Source organism: Leptonychotes weddellii, chromosome 4 (assembly GCF_054177405.1).
Source record: "Leptonychotes weddellii isolate Sample4059 chromosome 4, ASM5417740v2, whole genome shotgun sequence".
NCBI lineage: Eukaryota > Metazoa > Chordata > Mammalia > Carnivora > Phocidae > Leptonychotes > Leptonychotes weddellii.
In genome coordinates, this window is record NC_138372.1 from 150,056,588 (window position 1) to 150,073,746 (window position 17,159).

General features: G+C 37.8%; 1 protein-coding gene across 4 annotated transcripts in view; it reads right to left on the reverse strand.

The window, feature by feature from the left end:
- Positions 1-14,421, reverse strand: part of TRPS1 (transcriptional repressor GATA binding 1) — a 259,064-nt gene extending 244,643 nt beyond the window's left edge. For 2 of the 4 annotated variants that reach the window (XM_081816420.1, XM_081816414.1), the window contains exon 1: positions 13,954-14,421. The gene's annotated coding sequence lies outside the window, so the exon portion shown is untranslated. Of the gene's footprint in view, positions 1-13,288; positions 13,699-13,953 lie in introns of those variants that run through there. The other 2 variants (XM_081816419.1, XM_081816415.1) reach the window with 1 other exon arrangement.
- Positions 14,422-17,159: the final 2,738 nt, after the last annotated feature.

Genomic DNA, 17,159 nt, shown 5'->3' on the forward strand with positions numbered 1-17,159 from the left:
CTAAACTACAGGGAGAAGAATAATACAAACTAACTCCTTATTAACGAACATTTTATAACCAATTCTTTACCAACTGAATTTTATACACACGAATCTAAAGAGGCTTGTATTGTTCAGGGGTTTGAAAGAGCATTAAGCCTAAATTTTCTGCAGTAACTTTTTAACTTTCAGGATGACTTCTGGATTACACATTTGATTCTCCTATTGTCATAAGGTATTGATAGAGAAATAGCGTGAAGGTACCAACTGATTTATTACATGATCAATTCCCCACTGCATATGAATAAATGCTATTCTAATTCTATTCTCAAATCCATCCACAAAAGGAACAATGAAGAGTAGTGAATTTCATGTATTAGGCAGACTTCCTCCACAAACCTCACACCTGTCTAGTGTTCTATGCAGAAATGGAGATAGCGACCAGACATGGGTTCTAAGCTCAGTTCTTTTTCTCAGTAGCTGTGCGATCATGGGAGATTTCACTTAACTTCATCCTTAGTGCTCTCCTTTGTAAAATAAGATACTTCTGCTAGAATCGATAGTAGCTTATGTCCTCAGCTTCTATCCCTCAAAAGAAAACATGATCCTATGATCACTCTGAATAATACCTGAACAAAAGAACAATGAAGAACCAAAATTTAAACTTGAGTCGTAGATTTTAGAGGGACCATGCGAGGGACGTTCAGTCAGTAAGACGTGTCTCATTAGCCAGCTTCCACTTTTCCTCAGCAAAAAACTGTTCAAAGGCTCTCAAGCCTAAATCCACATTTCCACGCGTCCATGGGAAGCAGAACGCTAGACACTCTCGCACACATGATGAAATGTGCCCATGAGCAAAGGAGATGGGGGCCAGGTTTTAGAACACAAGCAAAGAGCTAAGAGAATTCTCTTGCAGGCCACGCAGTTCACTCAACATCTGACCTCAGACAGGTGATTAAATGTATTCTTCTGCTCATTTTCTTTTGTACATGGTTTTACTGACGGAACCTAAAGAAATAAAATGCATATATTACTGGGCTCAGAAAATCTGCGCATATTTTTATATGATCATGTTTTGTAGAAACCGATTATTTCTACAAAGGTTACCCAAATAAACCGCACTTTCTGGAGAAATGATCTATAGAATTGTTTAATTCTTTACCAGCACCCAGGGTCTTGGAATTAAATCTAAAAACACCGTCCTAGCTCTTCCATTCTATTCCAAATAGGTAAATTTTTTTAAATTATTTTTTCAGAATAACACATCAGACATGACTTGAAATCATCCCATTAGCCCAATTCCACAACATGCTTTTGATTACACTGAACTGGACCAAAAGTTTTGGCAAAATGTTCACCTGATATCAGAGGAACCAAAGAAGTAGGTGGTTGGTTGAAATGTCTACATTTCTACCAGCAGAGACACCAAAATACTATGAAATACACTCCACTAGGAGTGGAACTAATGCGCTCTCTCAGAGGCAATTCCACTTCGAGAGAATAGTGTGGGTGATGTGTTAGGGATACTATCTAGTTCTTTGGGGCCTGATGCATTCGTTGCAAACAAAAAAATTTTAAAATAGTCTTTAAGATGAATGTGCAGAGCTGTTGCTTCTTTAGAGTAGCAGCCTTATTTGTTTTACACATAACCATAATTTAAGGATGCCAATCATTTTAAGCAAACAGCTTGCAAAAAATAAAATAAAATGCGGGCAAAACCAGAGAAAATCATCTTTGTACTAAAACATCCTTTACATTAAAATATGTCAGGTTAAAGCAGCCACTGTACATATAAAGTAAATTTTAACCCTGTACGCTGACAGTATTTTATATTTTCGTATTCATTGTGGAGAATTCCACAAGACTGTCTTAAATTAATTTCAAAGCTGGTTAAAATACTTTTTCTTTCTCCTTCAAACAAATTTTTAGACACAAATTGCCTAAGACGCAAATGAGAAAAAAAACTAAATGTCATGTTATTTTACACCATTCACAATATTCGCAATTAGAATAAATATATGATTTTCAAATACCACTCTTCTTTGAAGTAAAAATGAAAGTGTGCAAATGACATAAGACAGGATTTCTCTGTAGTGACTCCTTAGCAATGACCACAATATCTTATCACAGAAAGGTGTGGCTGGAGAGCTGAAATTACTGTTCTCTCAATTTCTGATGCATCAAAATGGGTTTCTGAAAAGAACACAAAAGAAAAAAGTATACAAAATAAATGCAAAATTAATTTGCATTTAATGGTAAATAACGAGGGTTCTATAAATAAGAAAATCTTAAAACGATGAAGTTTTCCCTCTCCTTTCGGAAAGGCTTAAAAAAACAAAACTAAATATTTCAAAATCAATGGACTTCAAGCAATCCAAGAGAATTTGAAAAACATGTCTCTAAAAACCAATCCAGGGCGCAGGATGTCAATTTGGAAATAATGGAAACATATTTCGCTTTAAAAATCGAAAATTTTTCAAAGACAAAAATTCAAGTTAACATCCCAGTGATTAACTCAGGGACTGCTTAGCCAAGAACAACTTTCGGCACTTAAAACATAAAACTGTCAGTTTCCTCTGCTTGGAGACAAAACATACAAAAAGCAAACATCCACTGCTATATTTTCCTAGACATGAAAGACAGAACTAACTTTTATAAAAGGTGATCACTCTAAGTATTTCTACCTATTATTATATTTATGCCATAGCTCCTAAAAATCAGTTACAAATTGCAAACCTCAGAACCATCATTAGTAGATGGCTACTATTCTAGTACATTACTCCCTAAATCTTGGTGGAAATACAATCATTTATTGAACTTCACTAGTAGAGCTCAAGGCACAAATATGTTAAGCAGCCTGTGCTTGATATCATTGAATATAAGCTACTATAAACAAGTAAAACTCTTTACTAAAAAATCTCAAAGGACTGACAACATGATATTTGGCATTGTATTTCTTACAAATCTAAAGCATACTGATGGTGAGAATAATTTAAGTCCTCTCTTCCCTGAATTAAGATACATTCATATCAAACATCATCTGTGATCAAATGGCCAAATTCATATTTATAAACTTGGAATACAGAGTTTGGTGAAAGCACTGAGTAACTAACATTGTCTTAATCTTTCTGGCAGAAATATGTCACAGTTGGTGCTTACAATTGTTTCAAAATTATACCACAACTTTATTTAATTTCATTCAATGCATTTCCTCATAGAAATGGAATGGCAAAGGCCTGTTCAAGAGCAAACAACAAAAGCGTATTATTATTTTGTGGTATACAAGTTTCTTCCTCTTCTTATACTGCTCTCCCCCCACAAATGTACATACTATGAAGAAATGTAGGTAAAAACCCTACAGCTAGCACATTTTTCCACTTTAAGGAGAAATCTTTATTCCTCCTTAAACTGCAATATTAGATCCCAAAGAGGAGAGAAAAAATGGTAATAAAGCATAGCCGAATAATCCAGAGGAAGCATGCTTGCTCTCAGCATAATTTTCTTTAGCATCCTGAAAGGAACGACATCACGCTGTCCGTGATCTCTGCTTACTCCTCTGAAAACCATCCAGAGGATTTTCAAAAAGGAAAAATTCTAGTAGTGCTTTCAAATGCCAAATTAACTTACAGGACTTCCAGTCCTGAAGGAAAACAGCACAGTAGTTAGCACACCAGAAGCTAGAGAATGCTTTTTGTCACGCAAAGCTGGAACTGATGAGTGTGACCCCAATGGGCTTTATCTAAAATTCCCAAGTCCCACAGGCAAAGAGGTCAAAGTGTCCTGTGTCAAAATATATAAATAAATAAAGCCATATATTTCAATAGTTCCTTACGTTATAATGGATTGTACAGTATCCATATCCCCCTTCTGTTCATACACACACACACACACACACACACACATCCTTCTAAATAGCAACTGAACATGACACAAACAAAAAGGAGGAAAACCTGCTTACACTTACATCTACCCCCCTATTTTCCATTTCTATTCATTATTGGTCTCATTTTTAAGTGTTTATTATTGTCAATGATACATTGAATTACTCGGGGAGTAAGAAGAGCATATATATACATAATTAAAAATTAACAATGATGTATTGAACACTTCTGGGAGTAAAAATACATGATAGGTATGTACACAAATACACACAAATATGTGTAACACTGAAGAGTTAAATGTCTGACAAATTGAACATGCAAGATCATGTACACATATTTATACATAAAATGTGTACATTATGATTTTTACTATCAGCCTAAAATCTTATAAGTGACAGTTTTCTTAGTTAAAGTTTATCAGGAGACAAAGAAAAAGCAAAATGTAAATAATTAGGACACTCTTTCAACAACAGAAATTGTCTTAAGAACGGAACATTTAAAAGTAGAATAAACGGTAATGGGATAGAGAGTTAAATAAAGAGTTCACAGTCACTGAGGTTTAGATGACAGTGAGTTAGTTTCTTATAGTAATTTACCACATCTTTCATGCAATGAATGTAATGCAAATTTGTCCTGAATGCAATTCTTAGAATTTGCTAATAAGTTACAGAAAATAATGTGTCATATTACTCCTTGCTTGGATGTAATTGCTTCCACTGGCCACTTGTACCTAAGTTATTTTCCAAAACATACCTAAGTTTGAAGAACTGAGGTGAAAATTTTGCAGTAATACTTCCAGTAATAGGCTAAAGACGGTATTAAATATAATCACTTGTTTCTTCAATTCATAATCAAATTGATTTATTAACATAAAAATGCAGCTGCCAGATACAGTAAACACCCGATTTTAAAAGATCTCAAAGCTATATCCAGGAACAGTTGATAAAAGAATTATTAATCACTCAACAATTGGGCTAACATGTCGCGAGAAAAATTAGTAACATGGGCCTTGATTAAAATTAATATATATATGATCAGTCTTAACTTCCCCAGTTGAATGGTATTTTTAAAAATCACAGTGAGTGAGATTCTCTTTCAAAAATATTTAATGGCATCATAAAGTAAAGCTGAAATAAAAACCAAAATCTCTTTCAGGAACTTTTTTATATGTTCAGAACTACTTAAGAGTATTGAGAGAATAACAGGCTGATGTACTTACTTCTACATCTTTCAGAGCTAAAGATGAGGTCTGGATAATGACATCACAGAGAAGTCACAAGGAGAAGTTAGTTTTTAATTTGTTTTGCCAATCTTGGTCTCATTTCAGAACCAAAATTATAATTAAATTAACCCTCAAATAGGTGTTGGGATACATCAAGTAATTAAAATGAATATTACGAAGGTTAAAGTCATTTAAAAAAATATGTAATATGTTAAAGTTCCTTTCAGTGCCTGTAATGAGAAACATTCTATACGAGTGAGAATATAGATATGTGTACGCACATGTACGCACTAAGTTAATATGAAGTCACAAGTTCATATGCTGCACTTGTGCATAGCTTAGAGAAAATAAAGCTAAAACTAGATTAGTAATGCTTGATCCCTTTGTACATGAAGTGTATCACGTAATAGAGAAAACAGACTCCACAAAGACTAACTCCTGCCCTATATATTTACACTATTTAGAGATGTCTCTGATCTCAGACATAATATATATTTCTATATGGAAAAACTGCAATACTGATCCACAAGAATCCGCTGAAAGCCATATTGTAGAATCTAATCAAGAAGCACATGTTATATTAAAAGTATTTGCTGATTAGTAAGTTTCATAAATTCTCTCCAGATTCTACAAGTAAAAAAGCTCTGAGGTTTTGAAATCTTTTTTATCTTTTTTTTCCTACAGTTAAAATATATTTAATGTCTAAAGAGCACTTGTGGTGTATCTATCATCCTATACTGGGTTCATTCTAGGTTATTCTAATAATTCTAATAATATTCAAATAATACATTATTAATGTTTTTTAAAGCTTAGGACATACACATTAGATACTATGAATATGTTTATTATTCTTCATAATACTATACTACTCACTATCATGAAGACAAAGTGATTAACAGATAAAGCAATTATAAATGCAAATAGGAGAACCATGCTCCCTTCAAAAAAAGGAAAAAAGAAACAGAAAATAAACTATGGGCACTTGTATATTTCTTTCTAATACTATCTACTATAGAAGGCTTAAAGAGCTGACAATGAGTCATTGTTTATTCAAATGTTAAACAAATTGAACATATAAGTTAACTTCTGAGTTAGAAGTATCTGGAACATTTTCCAGAGCCTATTTTGACTGTGTCAATTACCTAGATACCAAAGTTGTTGTATTGTGTTGCTTGATGAAATAGGACATACAGCAACCCTCAAAACCAGTATTACAAGCCTGGCAAATAGCATCACATTGGGGTGACGCACAGAATCCATCACCCTAGGGAAAAACGCACTGGGTCACAGTACGGAGTCTTTACATGTTCCATATTATTTCTACATAACGTTTTGGGATAGAAGAGTAAACAATAAAGTGCTACCCCATAAACAGATATATTCAGAAACAGCACTCTCACTTAACTGCTCCTCTCAACAGAAACAAATGGGACTTTAAAAAATTTTTCTTCAGAAGCATTTCTGAAAATGTGGTGAAATGTGGCATTTTGATTTATAGTTTTTTTGTCATTTTTAAAATTGCTTAGTAAATTCAGAGCAGATATAAGTATTATGATAATGATGACTTCACTAGGTTTAAACTCCATGCCCATTTCAAACCTCTAGACTTCATAAAGTAGGTCATGTAACTCCTTAAAAGATTCATGTTTAAAGGGCAGAGTTCATGGTTTCACATAGTAGAATCCACCATCAGGTATATCTGCCTATTATCAGTCCATGTACATTACATCCATACAGCACACCCACAACAGCATGCACACACACCAGCAATAATGTAAACACAGTACAGCTATCATGGATATTGCAAGCATTTACACCGCTAGCTTTCTTCTCATATCAGAGGTATCCTATCAGTAACTACCAAAAAATTACACAAATCAAAATAGGTTACCTTTGTTCAAACAATACTGCAGTTCATTATACAACAGAAAGTGTCATCCTTAATGGCTCAGGAACCAAGATAGTGGTAGATTCTTGGGAGCAGAGTGGTGAGGAATGGTTTGAGGCAAAACTGAAACATATTGTTTAAGTAAACCTTAAGGGGAGGGGATCATATGCGCAATTGATGGATTTTTTTTTTTTTTTTTTGGTATCATCTCCCACAAAGCCTCCCCAACCCCTCCCCACCACTGAACAGTACACACACTGCTGATATTAAAGGACTGGGGCTCGGAACACCACCTTCTGCCTTTTTTTCCTTCTTGCTAAACTTTATCACTGTTCCCTCAGTTTTGAAGTAATAAACTGACATTCATTAAATAAAAATGCAATGACACAGAACCCCATAACGTTAAATTTATGTTTGAAAACTCTGTGAAAAATAAAGTAAGACTGACTCTAAGATACTCTCACCATGCTTGATGCAAACAACTTACAGCTTCAGTTCCTAAAGTTTTTCCTGACAAATCCGTAAGTAAAGGATAGTTAGCAAAGAAAGAATGCCCCTGATTTGAACTAAAGTCTTAGCTCTCACAAGAAAAACTGAGAAAGACATAAGGTAAGTCAAAACTGTCAAATTTCTATGCAGAGAACACGTCAACTTCCCTGAATATGCGGAATACTTTTATAATTGTAAAAGCCTTAACAGACATTTTAAGGTATCTCCGTGATACCTAATTTCAGGATGTATTATTTTTAAAATACACTCTGTGTAACGAAAAGAAAAACAAAAACTCTCAAAACAAATTTGGGGTTAAAAGCCAAGTCCAAGACAAGTAACCATAAGATTTAAACCTTACGAACAATTCACACCAGCAACATCGATACTCAGTCCTGGCCCACCAAATGGGGCAGAGGGCCCCGTTTCTGGGTGGAGTGTCTTTCCCCAAGGAAGGAAAACCTGGCACAAATCTTTTTGCCCTCTGAAAAGATTTTCCTACTTGCCAGCTTCTGAAGTTGCCCTGATGTCAATCAACATCACCAAGATGTCTCTTAACTGGAGAAAGTTCTGTTTGCCTGTGTAAGATCAGGAAAAGAAAAAAATGACGATTTAAAAAAAAAAAAAAAAGGAAACTAAAAACACTGCATGATAAATAGGGTTAAAAAATTATCATCTAAAATTGTGCGAATAAAAGAACCACCAGTAGAAACAAACTGACCCTTAAAATTAATGCTTTCAATCTTAAAATATATTTTTGTAGAGTTTCATCTATTTTCCTTCCTCTGCACATAAAAATGATTAATGTCACAATTAAACTTCCACATTTCAGGCTCTTGCTAACAGGTGTAGCATTCTTTATATAAACACATTCATTGACCTGTCGCCATTGATGATCTTAATTAATTCATCTCAATTGAAACAAAAACAATGGTTTTTTTCCAACTAAGAAAGAAATCACGCAACACAAATACCCACTCTCCCCAAAACCCAAAAACTGTTTAAGTTATGGTAACCTGAAATGCACCAGCCATCACAGAGAGCAATTGGAGAAATCCAGCAGTGCTCAGCAGGAAAGATTTTTAATAACAGATTGAAAAACAAGAATAAAAATAACTGCATCAACAGAGCCTTTCTTCCTCAGGCCACAAGCCCGTTCTTACTTGAACTTTAAAAAAAAAAAAAAATGGCATTTTGGCCACTAAAACCAATCCAGAACATTATTAAAAGTTAAAAGCTACCAATTACTTCTGTCTGTTCTTTTAAAGCAAAGTTTGGCATTACGTCAGTTGGTTTAAAGAAAACAAGAAAGAGAAAAAGAGTAGGAGAGAAAGTTTCCTGCTTGTATAAACTAAACCACCAGGGAAGGTGTCTAGCCACTTGTAAAGTATTTACTGCAGGTTTTTAAAGAGCTAGAAACATTTTAAAAATTAGAAGTTTTCTTTCTTATTTTTAATGAAACATGCTTAGGAACAAAAAGCATACCCTTAATGTCTTTTGGGGGGGGCATTCTGATGTTATTTGTATTTCAGTTATAGCTTTGAATCAGAAAATGATTCCCAATGATGCTTCAAATTTGAAGTGCACAGATAATTTCATCTTTGTTTTTGCTACTTGGATTTGTGCTTTTAGAGAAAAAAAAAGCGGGGGATGGGGGGATGACAAAAAGTCGACATTTCTACTACAATAGCTACTATAGCTTCAGCCACCAGTCAGCCTTCTTCTCAAACTAACAACAATTCATATAATTTTCATCCATCGATCCTTCCCCAAATTCAGTGAAAGAGGTCTCCTTAAGCCCAAAGATCTCTTTCTAAACTAAATCCAATTCTACATTATTATATCCATCAGAGAACCAAACCAAAGACCAACGAATTCAGTTCCCAGGGACCTGAAAACCACAAAGTGATAGGAAAACCCTAGAGGTGACCATAAAAGCAACATTAAGGACAGTACTTATAAAGGTCATATATAACTAATCCAATATCCTATACAAATAAACAAACAGCCTAAGACCCACTCACACTTGGGGATAAATTTTTAAAAGTGGTTATTCCCTCTACAGCTCTGTTCGCTACTGAACAGTAGTACAAAACAACACTTGGCATTTTCGCATATTTACTTTAATCCACTGGTTAAAGCTTGAGGAAGACAAATAATTTTGGTCATTTAAAAAACTCTGCTTAGCTTTTTTCAGTGGAAATAACTGCAAAGTGCGGTAGTCTCCCATATACCTGACAATCACCAGGAACTTCAGAGAATTAGATGAGATTTCTACCTGGCAAAGGCTGTAAGTTTCTTCATATTTTATCTATGGGGGACCCTGCAATTCCATAAATTGTAAAACTATTATAGTAACAAAGAATTCATTACCTTCTGTACGATGATATCAAAAGCTGTAGTTATCACATAGATAAAGTAAAACGACGTCCAGATATGCTGTCATTGAATTTCCCCCAAATTTCAATGAATAATAAATAAGGTGGATGAATGAGTAAACAGGACTCAGAACTAGTTATCCATGGTCCTCGTAGTTATAACCAGCAAAACGGGGAGAGAGAGAAACCTGTTACCTGACAGCTTGAGCAAGGATGAACAACAGAAAGCAAGTCCATAAAACTCTCCTGTTTTTATCAAATTGATTGTAATGTGCGAGCTGCAATATTTGGGACAGAACTGTCTCAGTTTATAGTTTTCTGTGCCTGCCAAAAACAGATGCAGACTACCACACTAGCTGTCCTGCAGAAACTAAATTAAGCAAAGGCAAATACCAAGTGGAAAGTTGTCAGTCTGCTGAATGAATGGCTTCATTTTACACACCAGAGACTATCTCAATAAGAATATGTTTTAATGTGCACCAGTCATTTTATTTTAAGTGCATCACTTATTTCAAAAATAATAATTTTCCCTTTAAATTAATTATAAACACCTGCCCATAACTTTCTTAAAGTCTATTTTATTTTACACACAATAGCATAGTGTTACTACATTATTGTTCGCTACCCAAGTAGTGAAGTAAAAAAATAATTTCTATATTATATGCATTATAAAAAAACATTTGAAGGCCAGTTATCGATATCTGTGCTCATTTCAAAGTCAAAATAAAGTTCTGGCTCAAAAACAATTTTCTACTAGTCTTTTTAAAAATTTCAGTAACGCTTATTTACTTCCACAAAGAAGGTAAGAAAAGAGTTTATTAAAACTTAACACCTTTTAGCATATCTTAATAGGAATGTGCAGATCATTAACAGCAAATTGTGATCTTTATTTCTCTCTCTCTCTCTGTACACACACATACACACACACACGCACGCGCGCACACACATTCACATCAAATAATAACAGTAATAGAAACATCACTGAAATACTAAGATCTTAAAAGCAGCTTTTCCAGAGATGCATCCATTTCCCTGTTTTGAAGGTTTTCCTTATGAATGAAGATTCCCTTTTGTGTATTACAGAGTCCTATACTCTGGAAATCAGAGTAAACTCAGGAGTAGTATGTGACTTAAAAGAAAAGTAAAAATAATAATGAAAATATGGAAGAGGCATGTACAACTCACTTATGACTAACACACTATTAGAGATTATAACCTGTTTTCAAGCGAAAATTTTATTAAATCATTTAAAACACTAATCATCAGAATGCTAAGCTCTAAAACCAACCTCAGACCTCACAACTACTCTGACACCTTTCTCCTTACTTTTCATGTTACCTTTCAGAGACAAAGGACAACATCTAAATAGCAGCAGACTCCCCTACAGCGTCCAGAATTCAAAGGAGTGACAAACTTTTTTTGTAAGGAACTTGCTATGTTCCACCATTTACTAGGAGAGCGTCAGATTTGATTATTACATGTAGGAAAGTATTCTACACACATATATCCTAACATATAATAGATACATTGGGAAGCCGTAAACATCAACTCACCCATGGCAAATAATACTTTGCCAACTGAGTATTAATGAAGTCTCAGAATACTTCACATTTAGAGAAATCAAATCATAATGTGGCATTAGAATTCTATCTCCCCGTCAGGAGTTTTATTTTCACATTGTTAATATTCAAAAATAAGCGTCCAACTTGAGCACGCTCGTGGCCCTGTCTATTTAACTGAATCTAGAGATGTTTTCATCCAGGGGTATAGCTTTAAAAGGAAGTTATGAAATCTGAGGAGAGAAAAGCTCTAAGAACAATATGTTTGACTTGATAAGATTAAGCATGTCATTAATAAACTTTCACTTAAAGGTAAAAAAAAAAAATCCTCAAAATGTTGGTATCATTTCCAGACTGTCCTGTCAGCATCACAACTTACAGGAAACGCTTCATCTTCCCATACAAACCCTGTATTTATTCACAACCCTAGCAGACTTGGGGGAAGAAAAAAAAAGCCCACACCATTTTAGAGCGAGTTTGCTTTTTTACATTAACCGGTGGAATATCTGAGAAAGCGTCCTAAGCAAATGAGCAACATGTAAGAAACTTGACAACAGTGAGCTCAGAAACTTTCATTCTCATTTTGTCCACGTCAAGAACTGGCCGCCGCATTACTTTCCTTTGCTGCCCCTCGCATTTTTAACTCTGGCAGCCTTTTCTAAATGATCAACTTTTCCTAAAACCAGCAGGAAAGTAACATGATGCCAGCAAGATCCACAGGTTTTTAACTTAAGAGCTGGACGACTTTGAAGAGTGGTTAGAGGTTCCTATAGTATTTTTGCTTTGAACAATCAAATTTCAGCCAACAACCAGGCCTAGAGTTATCATTTCTTTATAATTCTCTCCCCAGCCCTATCTGGAGATCCCTTTGTACCTATTTTCCCTCTCAGACCCTTCCCTGTTCACCTGGTGCATTTACAAAAGTTCAGTGAATCTACAAAAGTTCAATGAATCGGCCCAACTTCTCTGCGATTTCACTTCTCGCCTACGCTTCTCACTTCACTTACCTCACTTAAGACTCTAGCCCTGATTTTCCAAAAGAGATAAAGAGGAATATTCTATCATAATTTTGATTCATCATTAAAATCCATCGCTTACTCAAAAACTTTCAATAGTATCAATTCTGAGGCCTAAAAAGATATGAGGAAGTAAAGCAAGACCTCAAATTTAATCAGTCCAAGATTCCCTCTGCAACCCACCAGTCCTTCTTGCCTTCTAACTTAAATTGCTTTAGAGTCTTAAGGCCATAAAACGGTTACTGACTTCCCTGGGGAAAGGGGGGAAACACCACCATCTCACACAGGTACTAACAAAAAAGCTTTCCCAGCCACAAAAACAGCTTTGCCCTTCAAACAGCTCCCACCTCCGCCTCACCCTCAAATTATTCATGGGGTCCTACAATCCTGGAGTTATTTGAAGGGACAGTGATGTTTGCCTTGGCCTTTCAAAGATGCGTTTCTCTGGAACCCAAACAGGAACTAGACAGAAGGCGAAGCGCCCGTCCGCCTGGACGTCCCACCGCTGTCAGGCATTTAATCACCGTCCAGTGTCCGCTGACCCGCGACACATGGCGCATCATCCGCACCGCAGAGGAAGTCTGCCCCTTCCTCAGTCCCTACGGAAGCGCCTGGGCTGCAAGGCCCTGCCACATGGCACGGACAGGGCACAGACCCCTCGGCCAAGCTGCCCTGAGCCGCGCAGAGGCGGGTGCATCAGGGGATGCGACACCCTCCTTCTCCAGCCCAGCTGGGCCTTTAAGGCAAAAAGTTTGAAGCCTGGCTTTGCAAACTCTTCAAAGCCAACGCCAGTCCTGCGCTGTTTTCCCACTTTGGGGACCACACGAAGGCCCCTCTCTGAGACCCTCCCAACCCTCCCAAGTTGGCCCGACTTACTACTCTGCATGCTGGTGCCTAGTCTGCTCCCCGCTTGTCAGGAGCCCCAGAAAACTTGCAGCGGCGGCGGCGGCGGCGGCCCCTCGGGTCCAACCACCTCCAGCTCCTCCGCTGCGCCCGGTAGGAGAGAATTAAAATCAGCCAGAAAGAGACAGCAAGGGGGAGTGGGGCTGCGAGGGGGAGGGGGCACCGGCCTGAAACTTCTTTTTTTGGCAAATGGGGATTTGTTTTTCCTCCTCCCTGGCGGCTGAACTTGACCCTCCTGACTCCAGGGGCTACTGCAGTTTGAAGTCGCTCGTTTCTAAGGCTCAGTTGCCTCAGACCCACCAAAAGGAGGAGAGGAAGGGGGGGAAAGAGAGCAGAAGAGAAGAAAGAAAGAAAGAAATCACACGCGCAAAAAGGAAGAAAGAAAATGCATGTGAAACCCGAGAAGCCTGCGCTTGGCTTTCTGCACACTCTCCCTCTGCTTTTTTTTTTTTTTTTTTTTTTCAAAGAAAGTCACTTTTAATTCCCAGGGCTCCCCGCTCGCGATCGCCCACATTTTGCGCACACACGCGCGGGCGCAGCACTCGCGTCGCGGCGCCCCGGGCCCGGCCGAGGGGCGCCCGCGCCCCCCGTACCCGCCGCGGCCCCCGGCCCCGCGGCCCGCCCGGGCCCCTCCTTACCTGTTGATTAATCGTCAAGAACACCCTCGGCAGCCCGAAAGATGGTGGCGCGGCGGCCAGAGCCATGAACCGTCTTCTGTTGTTTGCAGAGTTGATCTTGGATTATTGGGGGGGAGGGGGGGGAGAAAAAGGTCTTTCCTGCCTCCCCCCCTTTCCCTTCCCTCCCCCCCTTTATAAAAAAAAAGAGAGAGAGAGAGAAAGGAAATAGAGCAAGGATGTGCCCGGTGCCGGGTGGGAGAGGGGAGGGGGTGTTGTTTTTTGTTAAAAAAAAAAAAAAAAAATAGGAAGGCGAGAGAGCGATCGAGAGGACGCGGGGTCTGGAGAAACGAGCAGCACCAAAAAGAGGACGCTTGAGATTGCAGTGAGATCGGGTCTTTATCAGAAATGTTATCGCTTGTCAGGACCTCAGTCTCCGCGCATTACGTCAGTTTCAAGACACCAACACTATTAATATCAAAGGAGCCTTCGCGGAGGAAAGCGCCACCCCAGACCAAGCTCCCTTAAAGAGACAGCGCGCGTCCCCGCGCCGCCGCCGCCGCCGCCGCCGCCGCCGCCCCGCCCGGCTCCGAGCACCCGCCGCCGCCGCCGCCCGCCGGGACCGGCCCCGGCCGCGGCGTACCGGCTGCGCGAGAACTTCGCCCGAGTCGGAGCGCCGCAAATGAGAGCTGCGCGGTGCCGGGACCCGGCTACCTTCCCGCCCCGCCTCTCCCCCCTCCTCCTCCCCACCCCCATATGTGAATGTGCGGGCTGGAAACGGAGGAAAAAACCGAAAGCTTTAGGAATACTGTGATAAAGACGAGGACCTACCTTGGGGGTGCTGGGGGGCAGGTGGGGGCCAGTGCGTGGCGGCCAAACCGATGGTCCCAGAGCACCCGGAGATGCTATCATGAACAATCAAAAGAACTCTAAAAGTGCTTTTACCTTTTCGGATGTTACTTTCCTTTCTCCCTCCCCATTAAACGACGCGGAATTGTGTGCGTGCGTGTGCGGCCCCTCCCCCGTCCCTTTTCTAGGACAGGAAGAAGTCTTAGGACACCTAGTAGGTGGTCATTGTTTCCCATGCATTGGATGGCTAGAGGGCTTGAGGAGAACAACTTGAACTCTATCCTAAGTTGGAGAAGTGCGGACTGGGGTTGCTATGGTTTTCTGAGCTAGGGAGAAGCTAGCAAGCTCAATGGGTGCTTAAAGGGGGTACTACAAAATAGATAAAAATGGGAACATTATTCAAATGCTTCAAGATTAATACCTGCTGATCTCTGGGGGTTTAGTAACAGATAAGAAACTCTGAATTAAAGCATGACATTCTTTTTACTACTTCACATCTCCAAATACTCTCATTGTTAAGTGAAATTCCCTCCACATGAAGTTACTGAATTGAGCGGGGTTGTTTTCTTCTTCTTCTTCTTCTTCTTCTTCTTCTTCTTCTTCTTCTTCTTCTTCTTCTTCTTCTTCTTCTTCTTCTTCTTCCTCTTCTTATTTTTTTAACTTCTAAAGATCAACAATGCATAAAAGAGACCCATGACAGGATTCAAAGTATAGTAGGTGTTAGAAACTAAGTAAACATTTCTTGGGCTTTTGGACTTCATTTTCTTCAGTTGGGTGACTTTAAGTGGCATGTTTTTCCTCCAGTGAAAGTCAGTTTAAAGTAATTTTGTGCTAAAAGGAGAAGCATCCTTCCTTCTCCAAACTACAAAATGATTAAAATTAGAATTTTAGAGGTACAATCATGAATCTGTGAAATGAAGATGAAGTAATTTCCTCCAAAATATTTTCCACTGAGTGATTCTTGCATCTTTTAAAAGATGAATATATTTTTGAAACATCAGAAGTGAAAAAGCCAATCATTAAAAAAAATTAAAACATAAGCATGTGCCTTTAGAAACTTACTCCTTTTTCTGTAAGGTATTCATTTCTACTTAATATACCTAGTCAGGCAGATACATGATTCCTTTTTGTAGCACTTTTATTCCGGAAGGATTTTGGTAGTGTGTACCATACACTCTCTATGAGTAAAAAAGCAATAATTCTTTTGCAATAGAAAAACTAGTCAGGTAAAAGAGTGGTCAAAATACAATTTCACAATGAGGCAAACTATATATTCCCTAAAGGAGTGAAAAGACAATGAACCTTAGATGCATGGAGTTATTCATATGTTATCATCAATTTAAATTAATTTGGGAACAGAGTTAGATTTATGTATAGTCCTGCTTGCAAGGAAAATTAATATCAAAATCCTGAGTAAATCTCATAGTCAGCTACTAATGACCACCTGCATATTTCCACACTAGAGTCATTTAATACTGTCCACCACCAATTTCCACTGTAAAAAGTATTCATATATTAAATATAGACCTTTATTTTCTTTTTTAAGCCATAAATTAGCTTACCAAGTTTTATGGAAATATGCACAGCACAGTGAGAGGCATTTTTATTCAGGGAGGAAAAAAAAGGATCTGAGTGAAACATTCTTTAGCCATGACTAACTAAAAATATTAGATCAAATAAATTTTGAAATAGGCACCTCAATGGTAAAACGTTTGTACTTAAAGGGTTAATAGCACCTAAAACTGCTGGAGCTGGTATCTAACTGATAAAATCTGAGGCTACAGCATCTTAGCAGCAAAGTTAAATAGTACAATATATCACAAGGATTATCCCCTAATCTCCTTCTGCTCCCCAAGATTTAAATGGCATTTTAAAGGGGGAAGTAATCTTCCTCTCCGTCACCCTCAAATCTAAGGCAATTGTTGAGTGTAAATTTACTCACATGAAACAATCATTGATTAAATCGGTTCAAAAAAATTAAATTACATGCTTTTGCAAGCACAAAACCCTTGAGATGGCTGGTGTTTTTCCACCTGTAATAATACAAAATTTGACCATTAAGTATACCTAAAATTATATATATATAAAAAGTTAAAGCCAAAGGTCTGAGGGTGAATTATGTCCTTTAATTGAAAGGATAAAGTTACCCTTCAGGTACTGAAGCCAGCAAATTCATGGTCACTTAAAAATTTGATGAATGAAGTTTCACGGACTCAATTTTGCAAAAGCTTGCCTGAGAATTGAAGAATCTCTTCATGTTACTTTTTGTATTTCAAGTTAGAGTACAGCAGATCAAAATGCTGTCTGTATCAATCCATTTACATTAACCACAAAAGATCTGTAGAGAACTTAATAAAAGCACAAATATTTTTGTAAACTTT